Source organism: Piliocolobus tephrosceles, chromosome 18 (assembly GCF_002776525.5).
Source record: "Piliocolobus tephrosceles isolate RC106 chromosome 18, ASM277652v3, whole genome shotgun sequence".
NCBI lineage: Eukaryota > Metazoa > Chordata > Mammalia > Primates > Cercopithecidae > Piliocolobus > Piliocolobus tephrosceles.
Window position 1 is genome coordinate 8,187,153 of NC_045451.1, and position 15,234 is coordinate 8,202,386.

The following is a 15,234-nucleotide window of genomic DNA, read 5'->3' on the forward strand; positions in this document are numbered from 1 at the left end:
TATTATTATTATTATTATTATTATTATTATTATTATTATTATTATTACAGTGGTCCATCTGACTCACTTTGTAACTTTCTGTGATCATTATTTTGCACAGAAACAGATTAAATGAGAAAAAAATAAATGTACTGTAATGGTGAAAGAATAATGATAAGAATAATTTCTTTAAATAAATATGTTTTACACACAAGCATTTATTGTTCTTTGCAGTATCCAAATTTGCAGGGAAAGGAATAATGCATATGCACATGATCCAACCTTTATTTCTTGGTCAGGTTAAGTAGAATAGCAACAACAACAACAGCATTTCGGTTAGTTTAGTTCCTCCCACTTGAGGTAAGGTAATGTATTAGAAGGGAATGGGAATGGGCTCAGAAGTTAATTTTGGTCCTACCATCCAAAGTTTCTGGGTTTTGACATTGAAAATGTTATTTATTTAATTTCAGTATTTCTATTATTTTCAATGGGAAAGTAGAAATGCGTATGTATCTTGGAAAATTGATATGATTAAATTAGGTACTAAATTTGGAATAGCTGTCCTGATGCCTGCCTTGCAGGAAGGCACTCCATGAGTGATTGCTATCCCTCAAATTGCTCTAGAGGCAATTTTATGGTGTCCTCATTGCTGTAATAGTTGACTAATACAACTCTAGCGTCCACTAGTTAATGTATACTCTAAGTACAGATCTTTATTCTTAATTTACAAAAGAGTTTGTATAGGAAAGAGTTATATTCTTTCCTTTTTATTAACTGACTTCTATAAAGTATTAACGACTAACCTTGTGAAAGTGTTAAAGTACTTATGAAAATGTCTAATTTATTCCCAAGGAGCAATATGTTTGCTTAAAGAATCTGCTTAAACAAATGACTTTATTGAATAACCAAATGTTTCTAAAAAGAATGGTACTAAAGAGGCAATACAAAGAATATTAATTACAAAATTTTCATTTTAGCCCACATGGGGAAAAATAAAATGGAACAAGAAAACGGACATAGAAAATGCTCAGTCTGTTTGGATTTTTACCTTCCAGACATTGCAGAAAAGCTTAACACATAAGAACTAATAGCATTTAAATTATAATATCCCCCATTCAGAAGATCCAAGTGAGAACAGTAGGCCATTGAAAGATACATGCTTTTATGTGACATTGTTTATGATAAAATTAAGGTAAATGTCTAGGCATGCATTAGATAAACAGCAAAGTCTAGGATCTTAATAATATTACATTATTCGGTTCAGGTACTTTTCTCCGAAATAAACTTTATATTTGTTCAGAAAAGGTAAACACAGAAGATAAATGCTTTTTATTCTTCTGTACCATACTCTTCTGTAGCTTAATACATTGCATGTAGTCATGATATGCCATAGTATAAAATACTGGCAGCATATGTTTCCTTCTAGCAGCATATGTGTAGAACAGTCTCACGCCTGTAATCCAGCAGTTTGGGAAGCCGAGGTAGGTGGATCAATAACAAAAAAAGAACAGTCTATCCATTTTGTCTTTTTTTTATTTTAGTTTCTATTTTTAAATTAAATTTAATTTTTTATAAAGACAGGGTCATGCTATGTTGCCTAGACTGGTCTTGAACTCCAAGGCAAGCAATCTTCATGCCTTGGCCTCCCAAAGTGCTGGGATTACAGATATGAGCCACAATACCTGGCCCTCTATCCATTTTAGAATCATGTATTTTAAAGCTTTTTTGGAATTCAAAGTATTTTTAAATGGAATATAATACATGGTGGATTTATATGTGGATGCATTAAAAATAATAGAATATATATAAATGTGAATATCTAACTCGTGTGTGCACGTATAACATTTTTTCTCCCTTTGCCATTCTTTTAAATATGTTTTGCTATGATGAAAATCAACTACATGTATTAGAAAATAAGATCAGTATCATCGCCATCAAGAACATTGGTGGGAAAGCTAGGTTGTAAGGGCAGGAGGAGTTTTTAAAGTCTCGCACACATGGCAGTTACTGAATGACACATGGCACAGCATCCTTGCCCTCTACATACTCACTAGCATTTGGCTTAAAGTATGTTCAGCTTCTTTCATTCATTGCCATTTTTTCTTCAAAATGTCACTTTACTGATATTTTTAGTTATAATTCAGTGTGCTGCTTAAACTACCAAACAAGAAAAATTCCAAGATGGGGCAATATTTTTGTTTTGCCATATACATTTACTTGTTTACAAAAATACTTTAGTGTACTGTGATGTAAGGCACAGGTAGAGAAAGATGTGAATATAGTAATTTGAATCTGAAGTTTATATACTCATTAATAAACATGTTTTCATGCAATTAAAAAATACATATGCTTCTTATCTGGACACCTAGATATTAGGCATATACATTTTATGGTAAAATATCAGTTATTTGTATTTATTATAAAATTATCTCCATTTAATGCAATATTCAATATATTTTAAAGCATCCTATGTATTACAGTTGTTTATTTGTACATGTATATGTCTGTGTGTGTGTGTGTGTGTGTGTGTGTGTGTATAGTTTGTTTTTTGTTTTTTTCCTAGATGTAAATGTAGTCTTAGATATCTGGAATATCTTTCTAGGCTGGTTTTTTCTTTCCTACATATGAGAACATGATATAATCAGACAGATCATCTTGTTAACATACCTTTTACTTTATTAAGAAATAAAAAATATGATTATTTACATTGCTTTAAAGACATTTATGAGTATTTCTAGGTGATGTTATTTTAAACAGAGAAATTTTCTCATTGGTTGTGATGAAAGCTATTGTCGATAACTTTTCATGGACTTGATTTAATGTTATTGGCAATCGCAGAAATGTCAAGAAACACTGTGGTTCTGGAGACCTAACAAGATGGTGACGGTATTTAATAACTGTGTGGTGTACACTAGAAGTTTACCAAAAGAGAAGTATTTACTGAATTTACTGATTTACTAAAAGAGAAGTATTTTCGTCACCAAAAAGTTAAGTGAGGTGATATGTTAATTAGCTTGATTGCAGTAATCATTTAACAACATATAGGCATATCAAAACATGTTGTACAGCTTAAATACGTATAATTTTTATTTGTCAATTATATGTCAGTAAAGCAAGAAATAAAAAAGCCACTTTGGTCACTTCCTTCACGTTTTATGCCAGATTGAGACAGTTTCTTCTATTTGGGTAATGAGTGCAACAGAGGTCCTCAATAATTTCGTGAAGTAGAATTAGTTTCTAATGTTGGAAGATGAATTTCCCGCAGCTTCTTCAGTCACTTTTATTCAAATCAGGAGTAATTTTTTTGAAGAAAGTCCAGGGTACCCAGAGCCAATAGATTACTGAAGAGTTCAAGAGGTGAACTCTTTTTCAGTCTGTTTTTTCCTAACAGCTTATTTGAAATCAAAATATTATATATATATATATATGTAGATTTTTTTCCAGTTATAAGATCAATATGTTTCTGTTACATAGTATAATATGCAGTTGTCTCTCAGTATCCATGAAGGACTGGTTCTAGGATTCCCTGCAGAGACCAAAATCCAGTGTTGTTACAGTCCTTTCTATAAAATAGTGTATTATTTGCATATAACCAATGCACCCTCTCCTTTTAAATCATCTCTGGATAACTTATAATACCAAATATAAAGTGTTATTTAGTTTTTATAGAGAATTTTTAAATTTGTATTTATCATTGTTCTATTGTTATTTTTCTATTTTTTAAAATATTTTCTATCCACAGCTGGTTGAATCCATGGAAGCAGAAGCTGTGGATACAGAGGGCTGACTTTAATACATATAAGCCAAAAAAGAAACATGAAAGAAAAAAAGGAAGATAAAAGCAGGAAAAGTAATAATACATACAGAGAAAAGGAGAGAAATCAAAAAGTTGAAACAAAAAAAGAGAGAAAGGAATAAGGAAACACAGAAAATTGGACGAGAAGGTGAGGAATAGAAGGAAGATGGAAGTTAGGAAAGATGGAAAATGGAAAGAAGTGAGGAAGAAAAATTAAGAGGAAGAGGGAAGGAAGGAAGAAAGGGAGGAAGAAAGTCTTTATACATGTTATGCATTTAATAATACCATAACCTGTGCATCTTGTTCCAAGTTCAATTTGTTTCCAGTCCAGTGTGTGTTTCCTTACTCATGGATATTGAGCACAGAATGGGTTTTCAAATTGGCAAATTTCTGCTATTTAACCCAAATCATTTCCCCTAGTTTTTATTTGTGCTTGTTTCTGTTTACAATTTTTTTAAAACAAACTAGGATTTGTCTCCCTATAGAAAAATAGAGATTGTCAGTGGAGAGAAACAGAATAAGAGGCATAAATTCGAGGCTGAGGAATTACTATTACCTGTCTCGATGCATCACTCAATGGATTTAAAGGGACACATGACTGATAAAGACCCCAGGTATTAGTTACTTTGAGGTGAAGACTCACTGGATAAGTTCCATTGTAGCTGTCAGGTAGAGATGTCATTTTCACAGTTTTGGAACTTGACTTGTGAGCGTACTTTGCAATAATTCTGACTTGCACTTCTGGCTATAGAAATTTCTAGGTTTAACGTAAATATTCAGTACCCATTTCTGCCTCCTTCAGCTGTCAGCTTCAATTCATCTTTAAAAATTTAATAACTTAGATTTGTATAGCACTTGTTTTCAAGTAAATTTCAGAAATAAAATTTCATTTTGTTCTCAAACAACCTTCAGATGTCAAAATTAATATCCTAATGATAGAGACAAAGGAACTCAAGTACACAGAGATGAACTGTTCTTCCCTGGGTTACCTGGACAGCTCCAGAAAGAAATAAGGTTACAACTCAACGTTTCTGATGCCTATGTTAGTGAAATGAAGATAATTCTGTTTTGCTTTGCTTTTCATTTTATAAGACAAGCATCTGTAGGAAGAAATGGACGATCTGTCTAACCTCTTCTTTTGCTGGTCAATGCACTGGGTCTTCCTGTGTTTATCAGTCCCACTCTAATTATGCCTGTAAGTGCCTTGAGTGGGAAGATTTTTTTTTTCTGTATCCTTCCTCACAGAAGTGCTCAACTTCTAGTAGCAACTTAGGTGTCAAGTGACTCTGGTCATAAAAGGAACCTGGTAACAATCCCTTTCACATGCGTTAATACCTGAGTGTTATGGTTTGGCTGCGTCTCCACCCAAATCTCATCTCAAATTGTAATCCCCATGTGTCAAGGGAGAGGACTTGGTGGGGGGTGATTGGATCATGGAGGGCGGTTTCTCCCATACAGTTCTCGTGATAGTGAGTGAGTTCTCACGAGATCTGATGGTTTTATAAGGGACGCTTCCCCTTTTGCAATCTCTGTCTTTCCTGTTGCCTTGGGAGGAAAGTACTTGCATCACCTTTGCCTCCCCAGCCACGCTGAACTGTCAGTCAATTAAACCTCTTGCTTTATAAATAATCCAGTCTCAGGTGTTCTTCCTAGTAGTGTGAGAACAGACTAATACACTAAAATATCTAAGTGGTCAGAGAGATTTAGAAAGTCCCATCACACTGAAATCAGTACCCATTTCATTTGACACTTTTCCATTTTTCATTCACTCATGCATTCATTTCCTCATTCAAATGTGTTTGTTGAACTGCTATTTCTTGCTATGTATAAACCACTGTTTCCAATCCAGCTAATGCATAGTGAAGTAGCACCCCGGATTTCAGGAAGATTTGCCACCAAAGGACAAGATTTTTTTTTTTTTTTCCGAGATAGAACTAAGACTGAAGAAAATAATGTTTAAAGATTCAAAGATAAGGGGGAAAATATATTATGTAACCCTTAACAATGCTTGGAAGGTGGGAGACTCGACTTGCAAGAAATGGTTGAATTCTCATTCTAATTTGTAAGACATCCCTGTGGTTAAGGCTTTTGGGTGATGAATGAATCAGACTTTTATATGCCTGGGTAGTTAGGCTGTTTTTGTTAAATGATTCATTAAGCTCTGTAAATTCAGAAAGAAGAGCAAGTTAGAGGCAGTACAGTATTTCATGCATGCTTGTTAAGCTCTTTCTTTACATAATGAGCAGAGTTTCAAAACTTTTGACTACACTGCCACTAGCAATGAAATACGTTCCTGAGATAAGTGTGGTGCAACTTCCTATTTCGAGAAGATATTTGCTGTGGATGGAGAAAATGGGCGAGAGCCAAGTTATCACGTGTTCCATTATCTCCAATGAATTTGTGTTGAGCATCAAAAATTATCTCTTACCTATTTTGACAACTTTACTGTTTCCTTTAACACATCAAGTTGTAATTCATTATGACAAAAAGTTCAGCTCTTTAAAATATGTTTGCAAGAAACTTTAATGAAGTATGATTTCTACTTATTAAAAGGAGAAAATGCAAACACAATTCTTAAATGTGCATGTATATTTGTGTGTGCTTCTGCTTTACATTAATCCCTGTGAAATACAGGATTAAGTTTATCATAGAAGTTACATTTTGAAAATAATGTTTTTGTGTCATACTTTAACATACATTTAGATAATACTGACAGTAAAATGCAGGAACTAACAAATCATAGCATTACAAAATATAATTGAATTTGACTGGCTGTTGGTAAATTGGAATTTCATAGATGACATTACCACTAATTTAATCTATTATCCTAACAATATTAAGTAAAACATGTCTGAATTTTTTTATTGACTAGAAAGGAAAATTATCCACTAACATATTATAGGGATATTTCCATGGGTAATTTATTTCTTTTAATCAATTCACTGCAATCTTTGTTAAATCTTTCTTAAAATTACATCTTCAAATATGCTTTTCATATTTATTACAATGGCCCCCTTTTATTCTTTAAAGAGATACACATTATCTGCTATCATGGCCTATGAAAGTAAAGCACATCAGAGAATAGAAAGTATGTTCTTACATTGGAAGACTTTATGTTAGTTGCTGTAGTGAATCCCTACGACTTTTATATTGCCTTGTCCTTTATTTTGAATATAGTTCTAACCTTTTCAGACCAGAAGCAGGTCTCACTTACCTGTGACACAGTTTCCAGTTTTCTGCCACGCCCAAATGGCTGAAGCTGGTGGCCAGAGTTAAGAACTTAGGGCATCTCTCCCGCCTAGCAGGTGGGGGCTCCCACTTTCCCACTACCTCCTTTAAAGGGACCATTCAGGCATTTCCCTGTGAACTTAAAGTGAGCCACACCGTATTGCCTTACATATACACTGCTGGTTGCCACGTGTATTCTTTCTCTTTTCCTGACTCTTCATTCTTGCATGAATGACTCATTACTGCTCTCCTAACTCCTTACACTCTCCTTTCCCAGAATCTGAAAGTAATAAATCCTTGAGCTTATTTTCTGTTGTGGTGTGGGTTGATTTTGCACCTTCCATCTGAAGAAAAAGGGACTTCCCGAGTTGGGAGAACACAAGGTCAGGCTCCTGGCACCAGAGAAAGAGCCAGGCAGGCATAAACTGCACACGGATCAGACAAGAGTGATAAGGGCATCTGCTGGTATAATCAGGTTTCCCTTGTGAGTCACCTTCTGGTCGTGGGTGAGACAACTAGACATTAGGCCATCTACCAGGTAATTGAAAGAGCTGTGAAAGGCACACTGCAAACATGTGAATCCACCTCCCCTTCATTTCCTAGTAGGGCAGGGCTGCTGGTAGATGTGCAAATGAAACCCCAGTTTAGCTTAGAGCTCTCAAAATAGTTGCATTACTAGGAACTCCTCCTCCTTGCAATACGAACACTTAAGCTTTCTGTATTAGGTCTTAAATAGAAGTGAAAATATTTGATTTATATATAATTCTTTAATTTCCATGATTCACCCTCTGAGTAGAGATATTCTGCACTGATGCAGGAACTTGTGGCTAATGTTAGAAAACCTGCTAATATTGTAATGATGTAGGAATAAAAAAAACTATAATTGATTCTAAATGTAAAATATTAAATTTAAAGAAGGCTTTATACCTTCTTTTTTCTTCCCATTTATAGAAATAAAATTTTAAAATATCTGAATAAATGAGAGATGTATCTTTAGTCAATTTTCAGTATATTATTCTATTTAAGCAACCTAAAAATATTTCTGATTTCTTTTATAGTAATAATATTTGAAGTTTCTTCAGTTGCCAAGTATTTTCCAGTTGAGATCTCTCTCTCCCCTCAACCCTCAAAACCTCCCACATTTTCTGTGGGAAATTTCTATGTTTTTCCTTTACAATGTCTGGGGAAGAAGTTGGGATTCTCTTCACCTTTTTGTTAATGATTAAAGATGTCAACATAATTTTTACTTGTCCTTTTTAAAGCCTTTTTAAATACATGTTGGCACTACAGGCGGTTGTCTAATTGCCGGCAGGCAGCTGGTCTGATGTCCAGAGCATTAGATGAGGGGTCAGGACACCTGATTCTCATTATGTGTAATACTATACACCTGTGTCCAGGACCAAATTGCTACTGTTCTCTGGGGATTATTTACCTCCTCTGCAAAAGGAAGAGTTTGGAAATAATTTATTATATCCTTTCTACTCCAAGATTGCATAATTTCTTCTAAGGAATACTACCCATTAGTATGACTATTGCTTCCTATAAAGGAGCTCATTTTTAAGATTGTAAAGGGGCCCTGATACCTAAAATCTTGAGAGCCACTGAAATTTGAGAAGAGATCAGACCAAGTGTTTTGCAATAATTCTTTGCTGTTTTTGTTTTATTTGTCTTTAGCCCTTCGTTGTGTTATTACCTCAGTATGTTGAAGGAACTTAAAAGTTGAGTGACAGGACAACAAGAGATGATAAGAGTAAATCTTTTTCAGTACTTTTTGATATTTAACAAAGAACATCTTTGGCTGTAATGTCAATAAGAGTGAAGTGATAATTGAGCTTAGCAATGAAATTTTCTTCCAGAGAAAGGAAAAGGTAAATAATTTATTTACATATAAATAAAGTACTTTAGAAAATTTCCCTCTATAAATGTTAGATGTAAATAAACAAAATGATGACTTATAAAACACATATAACTTTCAAGATCGTAGCACAGGTTGTTTTTCAAGGTTCCAGAAAACTGACTGCAGTAAAATGAAGCATATTTTTTGCAGGTAGGCATTAATGATATCATTGGTCAACTAAATACAGAATACAAGACACCCTACGTACATAACTGACTGAAGCTAATGCTAGGTAAGAAAGACCTTTAACGAGATTTAAATGAAAATTAATTTTGATGAAAGAATTACATATGTAAACATAGGTAAATATTAATAAAACTTTGTGATTAGCCAGTGTCTTACAAATTGAACAATATGGCTATTTGCAATTTTCCCTATTCCTGCATGTCTGAAGTCTTAGAGTTTTTATTTTATGCATATAAAACTTACCCTAAAATGCTCCTGGTAGCATGCTTGACATTTTACATTTTGTGTTTGAACATACACTGCCTCAACTTGTTGATACTTATTTGTCATTTATTTTACCAGAAGCGTTTCACTTTCTTGAACTCTCTTCACTCCACAATATCACTGAATACTACATTGATTATATTTTTAGCAATAATTTAATATGTAATTGTTGTAAACAAGAAGCATGGCTTATATCATTTCGTGGTTGTATTTATGTGGATGAGTATTTCATTTTGCAAATCACAGTGACTATTACGATGATACCAGAAGTAAAAAAATCACTATGGTTTGAAAGAGGTGGACAGTGGGGTTTATATCACCTGAATCACATTGAAAACATATACATATTTTATAGCTCAAAGATTTAGTATGAATGATAAACTTTTCTGAAATTCTATTTTTGCTATGTTGAATCTTACCTTAAACTAGTTTAGAAATAAATAGCATCATCCAACTATTAATTAGAAAAAATATTTCCCAAACGAACATAACCATAGTTATCTCCAAAATAATTTAGAAAATGTATGAAGCATTTTAAATAGAAAACTCCTTTTACTTTGACATCTGGGAATAATGCAAAAGAGCAGATTGTCAAATCAGGCTTGAAAAAGTAAGATATCGTACTTAGAATTGAGCTCTACTAATAATTTCCAGCATTCAGATAATGACAAGGGGCACAGGTAAAGTTGAAAGAGGCCCCAATCTATCAGCACAGTTCTTCAACTACTCCTTATTTCAAATCTTTGCCCTACACACCGCATAAAAGTTTTTCATGTCTGAAGTCTTCAAATAATGCATGCAGTCACATTACTTACACAGAAAGCAAATGTTATATTATGAATCAGCACCATGTATAGTTACATAGTCTAGCTGATATTTTTTGGATGACTCATTTAATCTCATGAATAGGAGCTATCCCTCATAAATCCATAATTTTCAGGTTCCTTTACTATGAGCAGCTTAGATAGACCAGGTACATACTGTGAATGGTGTTCCATTGATAAGGACTCTCCCACAGCAAATACCATTGACTCACTGCCCAATAATCTGTATTAGTATATCTACAAGAGATTAAACTGTGATAACTTTCTTTTTTTCTTTTCTAGAGTTGTTATTTTGGTAAAATGAGAGAGGGTTTATTATTATTATTATTATTTTTATTATTATTTGAGACAGTATCTTGCTCTGTCACACACACTCGAGTGCAGTGGCATGATCATAGCCCACTGCAGCCTTGACCTCCTGGGCTCAAGCAATCCTCTCACCTCAGCCTCTTGTGTAGCTAGGACCACAGACACATGCCATTACAGCTGGTTAATTTTTACATTATTTGTATAGACAGTCTCCCTATGTTTCCCAGACTGAGAGAGTATATTTTAAATGGTTACTAACCATGTTTTTCCTACTTCTACTAATTCTTAAATTGCTTAAGTTTTGATCAAATAATATTTAAATAGTCATAATAGTGTGAATGTGATTATCAGAAAGTCATACCCCAGATGTTTCCAAAATTCTCAAATGTGATACACATTTTTTATCTGAGTAATAAATATTTGAGGCCAAACGCGGTGGCTCATGCCTGTAATCCCAGCACTTTGGGAGGCCAAAGCAGGTGGATCACCTGAGGTCAGGAGTTTGAGACCATCCTGGCCAACATGGTGAAACCCTGTCTCTACTAAAAATACAAAAATTAGTTGGGCATGGTGACACGCACCTGTAATCCCAGCTACTCAGGAGGCTGAGGCAGGAGAATCACTTGAACCGGGGAGGCAGAGGTTGCAGTGAGCTGAGCTCGTACCATTGCACTCCAGCCTGGGCGACAGAGCCAGACTCCGTCTAAAGAATGAATGAATGAATAAATAAATAAATAAATTAGTGACTCAGAAAATGTTTTTATTTCCTTGATTGTGACAAGATTTTGGAATTTAAGATGTAAAAGGTAAGAAAATTAAAGCCTAGAGCCTAGAGACCTTAAGCAATTTTCCAAGGTTTCGCATACGTTTAGTACAAATGCTTCTTTCACATATAAATCACAAGTCAGTATTTTTTTCTCTCTACTATTACATATCTTTACTTTGGTAAATCTTATTTGTAAAGTTAATTTTGATCTTATTTTCCATTATTTATTTCCTTCCATTGAGTTGTGATATTACTAATTTTTTTTTTTTTTTTTTCGCAGAGATGTACATGTCATTTTGTAAGAAAAGTAAATTCATTGGCACTGGAAATTAAAGAGAAAGCTGAACTCAAATGAGCATATAAGATCATCACAAAAAATGATGCTATAAAACAACATTTTCATAATTGCACTTTGCCTAAATTTAGATTCAGATAGCTATAAAATCTACTCTGAAATAATTCTGATATCTTTAATGTAATTTCTCATAAAGTACTGAGTGTTATTTTATAGAAAAAATATTATTCTTTATAGATGAATAAGAATTGTATGAGAGGATATAAATGTTGAATTACCTTTATTGACATGACTGATGACAAAATTTATCACTAAAGTCCTTAGAAATATTTGCCAATCCCCTTCTCTTATAATTGGGAATATTTATAAATAGATTAGGATATTGACAAATTACATGAACACCCATTGGTAAGAATAAACAAAAAAGATAAAAGAGATGAAAGTTTATATTTATAATTGAAATGTTTATGTTTATGTCTATCATGCCATTCCTAGCAAAGTGGTTGCCCATTATACCAGAGACAGAATAACTTTTATGTCTGAAATACTGCTTACAAAGATTTTGAGCAAAGCATTTTGTGAAGATATCAAAAACAATTATCAAAACATACTGAAGTTATTGTGACTGCAATGTGCCACTCACGGATGCTGACCATTTATTGCTTTTTATAGAGGAATGCAGTTTTTTAGAGAGAAAATAGAGATTGAATATTTTATTCATTCAACGTGAAGCATTTTAAAATTAACATCATAAAATTTATTGTTTGTTATTTAACCAGATCAAGATGAAAACACATTCAAACATCTTTTTTTTTTCATTCTCAAAAAAATTCTTTCTTAATACTTAAAATATCTTAAACATTTAAAGCGGATTGGACATGATCTCTGAGAGCTCTCTGAGATGACAGCTTTCTGAGAAAGACCTTTGCTCTTTTAAAATTATCATGATAATATTTTAAAGAAAAGTTCTAGGCTAGCCATCTCTGCCTGGCTTTCCATTTTGGCTTTCCAAAATAGAGAAAAAAGAGAGAAATCCAGGTAGAGACATAGGGCTATATGTGTAAATTCTTAGGCTTTGTCCATTGTGATAACATTGCTTCATGGTTCCATGATGCCTGTACCATTTGTTTCCAAAATCATACATGCAAATACTGCATGTGTTTCCATTGGAGAAGCTAACCTCAGTTTTCTGTTAGTCCTTTTACTATATACACTAAGCAATGGTTTGGCTGGCTGCCCATCTATATTGCCCATGGGAATATCATAGTCTATTGGCCATCACCATATATTCCCGTAAGGACCTGATCATTCCAGACTGACTGCCATTCCAAATGTGTCACCCTATATGGTAATTACACCCATCTTGACATCTTGTCTTGACATCAGATGACATCTGCTCATCTGGAATCTATTCATCCTACTGGCAATACAGAAACCCTCATTTTTACCATCAGCTTCAACCATTAGAAAAAGACAATCTGTTGAGTTAGTAATGATGCCGGCTGCCTCTCACAAGCATATTTCTTCGACAAGTTCACAAGGGCCAGAGGAATCGAGACATTTAGTATTCTATCCAGATATTTCTATTTCTAGCTTTGGTGTAGACGTGGGACATTTGCTGAGCCTGAAAATGTTGCCTTCTCTGAAATTTGATCACTCATATCATTGAGTTCTGTGCCTACTTTCTGTTATATCAGTTCTCCAGCTGCAGGTGATGAGGGTCTCTTAAATGCAGTCATGGAGCCCTTGAAGCTTCTTTCAAGGTCATAATAAAGTGGCTTGAATCGACTCTTTATAATGCATCCACAGCATTCAGCAACAACCACCACCCAGTTGCATAGTCTTTAAAGTTACTAGTTACTTATAGCTCTCCATTGTCAAAGACATTGCACATGTGAGTGCATCACCTTCAACACATATTATGCCCCAATTCACCCAATGTAGACCTTCTGCAGGATGAAGCCAGGTAGGATGTGATATGCCAATGTTCAACTAAGTTGCCAAATCCATATAGAATAGCTGCAGCACACCCCGAACCGAGGGAGAGGAAAGTTGTCCCTCAGCTGTTGAGCTGCTGAAATCCCTCTTCCTCAACATAGAATTGCCCAGGGTGGGTGCAGTATCTAACTCAGAGGCCTCCAATTGTTCTCGTTTAGCTCTGCAGATTTTGTTGAACAGATGCCTCTCTGTTTGCGGTAAGCTCTTTGGTCAATCTCCAGGAAGAACTGACCTGGAGGATTCTCTTCGCTAAGTTTGACCAATTAAATCGATGTCTCTCATAGAGCGGTTTCCTTGAGCTCCTCATACCACCATTCTGCAAGTCCTGCCTGCCCAGGTCAGCGTTGATCCTTTTTTATGAACTTTGTGTGTCCATCATCCCTGCCAAGCTCCTGTGTGCTTTACTGCTACTTGCACCTGCAGCCTTCTTCAGGGGATAATTTCTGGCCACCAGAGCCCCCTTACTCATATGGAGAAGTTACAGTGCCTAGGACTTTATGTCATTTCTCTGCTCCTGAGGAAGCCTGTAGCCAGTAATTACTTATTTGGAGTGCAAACACGCTGCTCATTTGTCTTAACACAGAGCAAACTCAGGGGCATAATTTATATTCCAGAGCTCTCCACAGCATCAGGCAGATTTGGCTTCTCCTGCTTCCCTATCCTGTTTCTTATTCCCTTGACACTATTTCCTGGGAGCATTTCCTTAATAAATCACTTGCACTTGAATTCTTGGCTCAAAATCTGCTCCTGTGGGAACCTGAATTAAGACAAATATTTTTATAACATCCCCATGACTTTGCAAGAGCAGCACCTCACAAAAAGCAGTGAGTTCATAAAAGAAATGGGCTGAGACAGAAAAAGGACAGGACTCAGTATTAGATTCTTAGTAATTTCTCTTCAGGAGATAATAAACAGCAAGGTAACAGAAATTTATTAAATGAGTCAACTAACTGTGTCAAGTTTTGGGCTAAAGGAAGTTCATTGTTGTGGAACCATGAAATGACAGCTTGCATTGTACATGATTTAAAAAGAGAATGGAGATGGGGCAGGGCTACACATACTGTGTTCAGTCCATTCTGGTTTATGTTTCTGGTCAACAAGTGACAACAATGGAATTCAGACGAGCTCTATTTCAGCAACCTTCTCTAGAACTTTAGGAGAGTTATCTCAGTTATAAAGGCTTGTCAGTTCCAGAAACATGGTAGCAGAGTAAATCTCTGGATATTTAACTAACAATAAAAATGGGAGAAATTTTTCCCTTCACTTCTATAAATGCTTATTTGTTTTCATTGTTAGTGTACCAATTTAGTAGACTTTATCAATTAAAATTTGATCCTTCTGTATGTATGTGTGTGTATTATTCTAATGGAGGATCTGCAAAAATACATATGACATATTTATAACAAAAAAATTTGTTATGAAAAAAAGGCTTGAAAGGAATACTAACATATTTTCAGGATGTAAGTGGGGAAGGGGCTTGTGCAGGAAAATAGCCCATGGACTGAATACAAATAAATGGCCTAATGGATATTTTTATCCATGGCGAGAAGGTGGGAGAGGAAGGTGAAGATAGGGCAACATAAGAAAGATTACAGGCCTGGCACAGTGGCTGATGCCTGTAATCCCAGCACTTTCGGAGGCCGAGGTGGGTGGATCACAAGGTCAGGAATTCAAGACCAGCCTGGCCAACAT